The sequence below is a fragment of the Barbus barbus genome (genome assembly GCF_936440315.1).
Source record: "Barbus barbus genome assembly, chromosome: 32".
NCBI classification, from domain to species: domain Eukaryota; kingdom Metazoa; phylum Chordata; class Actinopteri; order Cypriniformes; family Cyprinidae; genus Barbus; species Barbus barbus.
Genome location: NC_136760.1, coordinates 22,690,999 through 22,699,360, shown reverse-complemented (window position 1 = coordinate 22,699,360; position 8,362 = coordinate 22,690,999).

Below are 8,362 nucleotides of genomic sequence, written 5' to 3'. Positions count from 1 at the left end.
CCGGGAAACCACATACTGTTCTGTACATTTTTAATATATAATGTTTAGCGCATTTGATTCAGCAGCCCTAAAATAAAAACACAGCAGCCATATAACTAAAATAACTAAATAATCTGAAACTACAGAATCTCCAAATAAAAACAAGCAAGCAAAAATTACAACTTTACAGAAAAAAATTACAAAAACACTGTTCCATTTAAAAACAATTTCAAATAAGTGTTGTGAGATGGATCACATTTCAAATTTTGATATAATGGAATGGAATGGAGGAAAAAGCCTGAAAACTATATACAATTATTGATTTTATTATTTAGTTACTGAACATTGCAGAAAGAAAGAAAGAAAGAAAGAAAGAAAGAAAGAAAGAAAGAAAGAAAGAAAGAAAGAAAGAAAGAAAGAAAGAAAGAAAGAAAGAAAGAAAGAAAGAAAGAAAGAAAGAAAGAAAGAAAGAAAGAAATTTTCTATCAATTTTTCAAAATTGAGATTTATACATCATAAATAAGCTTTTCATTGATGTATGGTTTATTGGGATCGGACAATATTTGGCCGAGATACAACTATTTGAAAATCTGGAATCTGAGGGTGCCAAAAATCACCTTTAAAGTTGTCCAAATGAAGTCTTTAGCAATGCATATTATTAATCAAATATTAAGTTGTGATATATTTACGGTAGGAATTTTACAAAATATCTTCATGGAACATGATCTTTACATAATATCCTAATGATTTTTGGCATAAAAGAAAAATCTATAATTTTGACCCATACAATCTATTTTTGGCTATTGCTATAAATATACCCCAGCGACTTAAGACTGGTTTTGTGCTCCAGGGTCACATATGTCATCTGTTGATCTCAAAGCTCCTGATAGGTCTGCTCTGAAATGTTACTGCTAGAAATAAATGTCTCTGTGGAGAAAACGAATGGGATTTTTACTTCCAGAATTCCACTGTTGCACTTTATTGGGTAGTGCATGCTGTTATATACGTAAATTAATCATGCGAGTTTTTCCGTGACTGGTTGCTACCTTATGTAAGGTCCTTATGTCACATATCTTTTCTGCAAATATTAAGAATAGCCACTGAGTTTTTTTTAACAATGTCCCATAAGTCTCATAAGCCCCCTGGTCTCTCTCAACATGCTTTTCTGTTTGAGCGGTCTGGCATGAGAACCGGACAGTTTGATATAAAGGTCTGCATAGACCTTGTGTCTCGGGTCAACGGGTCTTTTGTACTGCAATCAATTTACAGTGTCTTGCCTGAAAAGCAGCAACGGATGTAAAATGTGCATTAAAACCATCTTTTACTGGAGGCCCTAGTTTTTAAAAAAAATACAATTTCAAATTCAACATGAACAGGGTCCCACAATGCACCCTCCTCTGGATTACGTAAACGCATAAGTATGAGTTCAGCTCAGGTAGATGGCTTTAATGATCGCAAAGGCTTAAAGACGACCACCTCTCCCCATTTCCTCAAGAAAACGAGGAGAGAAAAAGTCGAGTGAAAGAGCTGCACTTCATTACAAATCATTCTCCCGTTTTTAAGTGCAATCATAACAGTTTCCATGACATCATCAGCTGTCAGTATGGGAAGCCGGTCCTTTATATTGTGAAACCCAAACCAGGGCACAGAGAGGAAACCGGCCCCCTCACGCAACGAGAAGTCCCACTGAGAAGCACACTCACAATGATGAATGTTACACATGCGTGTAAAGGTGTGAATGTGTGCACAAAGCCATGGAATAACATTAATAGCTATGAAAATTCAAACAAGGCCACTCAAAGGTCACCACATACAGTACATTGGCATGAATGGCCGTGAAATTTAGGGAAGCGGTATGACCAAAATCTCCTGTCATAACAGTATATCACACAATAGAGCTATTTTTGACAATTAAAAAAACAAAATGTGTTACATATCCATCTAGTAATAACGAATCGTTTATAGCCTTTTTTAGAATAATTGAATGTATCATTTTGATCGCGGATTGTGGCGGATCCAGAAAGGATTGTGTGTTTATGAAACACGTGAATGAAATTAAATTATATTCCAGTTTTAAATATGCTTCTCATTACAGACAGCCTGGGATTACACAAGATTTGAAAGAAAACCAGTTCGAAAGGAACATAGTTTGCTTTTGGGGTTAAAAGAATGTCTAAATATGAAATTCGAATGGCATGACAATTAGATTAGACCAGGGGTCGGCAACCTACGGCACGCGCGCCAACAATGACACGCAGAGGGATAATGGCTGGCACGCGAGCAATAGGGAAAACTGTATACTGACGTACATTTTGATGTAATAACTTCTCATAGTCACACAGCTTGTTAGGAGCTATAAATACTATTAAAGTGTGAGAATTAACTTGCGCTAGTCTACGGATGCCCACATGACCGCTGCACATACTAGGCGCTTCAGATCAAATCCTCAGTGGTCTAATAGGCTCATCAATGTCAAAATGACTGAGATGGCCAATCAAATCAAAGTAGGCGGGTTTACTATTAACAGATGTTGAGCGAGATGCGTTAGTTTAACGTTGAAAGCGAGCAAGGTAAGATGAAGCTGCAAATTTTGATGGGGTATTGGCACAGTGGTTAACCAGAAAAATGAAAAATGGCACATCATGCAGAAAAGGTTGCCGACCCCTGGATTAGACTGTACAGAAATTGAAATCTACACGATAATACAAACTATACTCATAGCCACGCAATGCTGATGTTGTTAACATTAATAATTTGAGAATAAAGTATAACAATAATAATACTTTGCATGGTTTGATGTAATATGAGCTAACCGATCTTTAGATTAAATTACCATTGGTAGAGCAATTTATGGTAATGCTTTTTTCCTCAGTTGGTCAGAACAAACGTGGCAGACTTGTTACTTGTTCAGATGGCAATATACGGTGAAAATTCTTATTTGGGTCATATATTCCAAGACTAGAATCTGTGATTGCGAAGTACAGTAAATATGCAGATTCGTAAATATTAAATATCAGTAATTATTAGATTTATCTGCTCTGGAGCTGTGCCGACTCACAACCCCACGCAAGGAAGATAATTCCGCAAAAAGCTGCAATTCCAGGTTTTCAAACAGAGATGGCGACAAAGAGGCAAAACTTACAGACTGCAGCTTTAAATACTTTTAAGGAATGTGACTTCATCTTTTTTTCTCTCAAATTTGGAACTCGATAGACACAAACCAAAAGGTAGGCCTAATATTATTCAAAACGAATGATTAAAGTCTCATATTAGTGCAAAACATCTTCACATTATATAGCACAAAACAATAAAGCAATATAAATATGTCCAGATAAGCTACGAAATAGCACATACATTATGTGCGGTATTCCATGTAACATTCTCAGCTCGGTTGAAAGAGGAAATACAGACACAGACACATACAATTCTGTCAAAAATATACCGCATCCATATTAAGCATGTTGTATGTCGCCATACCACATACACTGTGCCAAATTGTTAGTTTATTTACATATGTTTCTGGCGCCATAGATAATTAATGGAGTGCAACAGCCTACCTTTTTAGCATCCTTGGTTCCATTATAAAAAAGTCTGTGAACCAAACCAACCATGGTATTCACCAGAGGTGAATCATGACAATCTTTGATTTGAAGCAAAAAAAGTGTTTAAAATTCAGAGAAAAAGACAAAGGTACAAGACCGTAAATCTATGAGCAATGTAAAACTATTGATTTAAAGATGCTGATGTACAGAAAACATGTCACCTTTTTTGCAAAATATGCATTTTGTTTGAAGGCTTAGGGAGATTGATTAATCTTTCATAATGAATACAGGCTCCAACGTGTTCTTTTGACACGATTCTCTGATTTCTTTTCAGAATCATAGTTTTTCAATTGTGCTGTTAAACACGATTTTTCTTTTTTATATGTTTTTTTGTTTTGTTTGGTTTATTTTTTAAATGCAGGGCTGATGACTTCAACGAAAGTATATCAATTAACAACGTCGCAGCTCACAGTATATGTCTTTAACAAAAAATATTAATGGGATTTTTTTCTTTCGGAATCGACTGATGCACTCATAAGCACACACAACAGACAGACCCATTCAATAACAGCTCTAGAATATAGTTTGATCTGTACTGGGAGACAAGTAAAAAAAAAAGAAACGTGTTCACAGATATTTCTAGAGGCATATGTGCAAATGTCACCTTCGACAAAAGAGCTGGCGTGCAGAGCATACTTTAACACTTCCTCTGGACGTTTTGTGTTTATGACCCCTCAATCCGTGAAGAGGAAACAAGTTGAAGTTTCAGTGCCAAGTAAACAGAAAAAAAAAAAAAAAACCTTGTTTAAACGCACTTGACTGAATTTGTTTCTCATGATCTTAAAACTTAAAGGCCTTTATTTGGTTTCTATGATGTAGAATGTTTGTGAGAACCAGGTTGGTTCATTTCTTACTTCTAATCCAATGACAGAATCCAGAATCAGAATAGTATTATAGGCTACAGACACATTGGAAGGCCGAATCAACACCATGACCATTATAATCATTCACACACTCTTCTTTTCCTCTTTTACTCAATTAAACCTCCCTATGTCCTATGAAAAATAGATTAAAAATTATATGTTTTAACACAAAGCATACTCCATTTTTGTTTATACTGAAAACAGAGGTGAAGGTCTCCATCAGTGAATGGATCCTCTTGCCCTTTAGCTGGATTTAGTTGAGAGAGTGTGAGAAAAAATATCTGATAATATCTTGAAACAGAGGCCTTGAAGTTTGCTATAAATACCTCCTCGATCCAAAGGGGCCATTATTTAGCTCAAGATCATGGGTGGAGGGATGTGCGTCAAAACACACACAACACATCGAAGCAGGTGTCCGTGAATAGGGGCCCGTTATATTATGCTGCACACACAGGGGCCACAGGGGTTCATCTTCTCTCACTCCCCTCTCTTCTCATCGGGGTTTTCGGACAGACAGGCTTTAATTTTGGCATGGTTTGTCTGTCGTCTCTGCTGTTTTTGGCTGTCTATATTATGTGTAATATGTTCAACAAGTTCAAGGAGTTCATGTTTCCGCCTTACCGTATAAACTAGCTCACAATGCTACGTGACTGAAGCCTAAACCCTATTCTGCTAAAAAATAAAAAGTCTTGTCAAAGACCAAGCTTTTGATTAAACACTGGAGCCCAGCCATGTGTCAAATGTCCTCTATTGAAGCCCACATCTCTCAAAGTCTTTTTCATTACAGGATGAGACTAACAAAAGGCATTTCTGAAGTATAAAATCCGTTTTTATTGAGCCCCTTTCATTAAGGTCACAAAATCAGTCAACTGTTATCTAAAATATTCACAAAAATCTATTCAGCTGTGCAGACCAGCAGAAATACATGTCTGTACATCCATCCTCTCAATGCTAGTTCTACAGAGAGGAAAAAACACTTAGAAAAAACCTTCAAAGGTTATGCTGTCTGCCTTATTTCTCATAGCTGCAGTCTTATTCATAGGTCAAATTAAGTCAAAGCTTCCATTTCATCCTCTGAACCTGCTGAATCAATGAACTGTCCTCAGCTTCAAAGGAGCATTGCAAAAGAAAGAAAGAAATAAACATGGGTAAAATAAGGGTAAAAAGGCTGACAAAAAGGCCCCAAAGTCCTCAAGCAAAAAATTCACTTTACTCTTTCTACAAAGCAAACGCAGCGAAAAAAAAAAAAAAAAAAACTTGCTGTGCATTTACTGTCAGGTTCACTACACACTGTATACAAACATTTTCTACACACAAGTACATTTGAATAGCAGTGTACAGTAACGCACTAAAAGCAGTAAAACTACTAACTAAGCTCACCCAAAAATACAAATTCTGCCATCATTTATTTACTCTCATCTTGTTCCAAACCTGTGCTTTCTTTCGGCAAAAAACAAAATATATATTTAAAGATATGTCCAAACAACATTCAAATAAAATGAAGATGAAAACTTAGACTTGAAAAAACTTAAATGTAAAAAAGAAAAGTTTAAATTGAAGTACTACTAAAACTACTAAAAAATTTAACAGAAATACTAAAAGCACAATTACTAAAACTGACAGTATATAAAAAATTAATTTAGTATAAATGATACTAAAATAGCACTGATGTTGAAGTGAGGAATTTTAAGTTGTTCATCATTGTTTTCAATTATTTATAGAATTTAAATAAATACAAATAATTATATCTTGGCATACATTTAGTAACGTATACATAAATCATTATTTTTTATCATCACTATATCATTCAATTACATAAATTATATTATCCGATCAAGCTTAGACTTCAGTGTAGTTACTGTATCTACTTTTTTACACTTTAAATTGGATTGCTTGACTGTAATTGAACTAGTTTAAATTGAGAGCAGCTTCTACGTTGGGAAGCTCTGTCAAAGTGGCTTCCCAGCACTCCATGACAGTTAAGACAGATTTGAATATAGTTATGAACTTTAAATGCCCGAAGGCTTCTCAGATTTGGATAGAAACCTACATGACCCTCTGCAACCCCCCTCCAATACGCTGTAATTTTCCCCATCAGTATTTTATGGCATCGGAACAGGAACAGACATGTCCTCACATTTCCTTGAATTCTTTATCTGTGGAGATTCATAGGATCAGTCACATCAACGTGTAGACGGAGCTTTGTGATTAATTAAAGCCATATTCTTATATTCTAGTAAGAGGAAATGAACTCATCGGATTCATCCTTTCTGAGACCACTTGATTAAAAAAGAACCCAGCAGAACAAAACGTCACCAATGGTTCTCAAGACACGTTTTTCTTTGTACAGTACAGGTGACAAATTCTGAGTTTAGTCAGCATGTGGGTATCACAGAGCTGGCACATAGAGACCTACTCATATGGAAGGCTAAAACCCTTTAATTACCAATCAGATGAATACAAACCTCCTTGAGACACAATTTCTGATGCCTACGGTGTGGCTCGCCATTTTCCTGTCAAAGACCCAAAGGAGAGAAAGAATAGACAAACCACAGCAAACACACAGCCTAATAATTATATGAAGACCTCCTGTTGATTTTTGATCAAATAACTCTTTTCTGCTTCTCTTTTGATGTTGCACTGATTAATAAAGTATATATACAAGTGGCTTTTGCTAATAAACGAAAGAATGAATTTTTTTTTATTATTAAAAAAAAAGTCCTTACTATATACTGCCGATAAAACCAGCCAATCAGAAGAGTTCAGTCTTTTAGTCATTTTGCATGTTCAGGTTTGCAGACATGGCTCTAGAGGGTGTGTTGACAGCCCAAACACCTTTCAGCAAATCTCAAACGATTATTTTGCATTCCCCACCTCTAAAAATACTTGGCTGACTTTTGGACAACCTGTAAAGATGAGAATTGCCTGAGAGAGAGAGAGTGAGATGTTGAGTTGATCATAAGTTGGGTTCTCAGTCCAGCTTCTTTCACATCGACTAAAATTAATGGGAAAGTTATCCGTGTGATTACAGAGGGCATTCTGGGATTGCAAGTCATAAGACCACAAACTCATTATCATTATATGAAATGTCTAATGTTATAACATACGATGGCTGGGAACATTCATTTGGATGATTGAAGCAGACGAAGTGGAGAAATTTGGGTGGCATCCAGCGGTCATCTTTTTGAAGGAGGACACTTGAGGACAGACACTTCCAGAACTTGAAAAAAATGTAGTCGGTTCTCACATGTTTCAGGAGTTCATTAACATGCTTGTTTTTTTTGTAAGCTGAATTTTAAGGAAACATGTCCAAATCACATTTGACTTCAAAAGAATAAAATTGTTCAAATAAAAAAAATTCAAACAATTTTGGGATATTTTTGCATTGCGACAATACCTTTTTTTTTGTATTCCTTTACATTTACTTTCTTGATTTTCTTTAAGGAATCCATAGTTTTTTGCAGTGGTACGCTAAAATGCCGCAAATATTAAAGTCAGCATAAAGGCAATAAAACCTATGATGCTTTTTTTAAAGATACTATTTAAGTGACATTTCATTCACACAGTATAAATAATTTTTTTGTCATCCAACAAATGTAAAAATAATGAAAATGCCACATTGGAGACAGGTTGTTGGCTGGGGGGAAATGTGATCTAGACATGGCCTTGTCAGTTTTCACCCAAATGATGAGGTGAATGTTTTTTTTTTAAATATTTGACAATTTAATTCTACAGTATACACATATAATGCATATATATTAACTAAATTAAACCAAGGTGAAAGAAAAACTATAATTTCTGATTTCAGACTGACTGGCCAAAAAAAAAAAAAAAAACTCCTGACCATTTTATGTAGCATATCAAAAAGAAACAGTGATGATATAAGATAACTTTTATGTTTGAATCAAACAATATAAC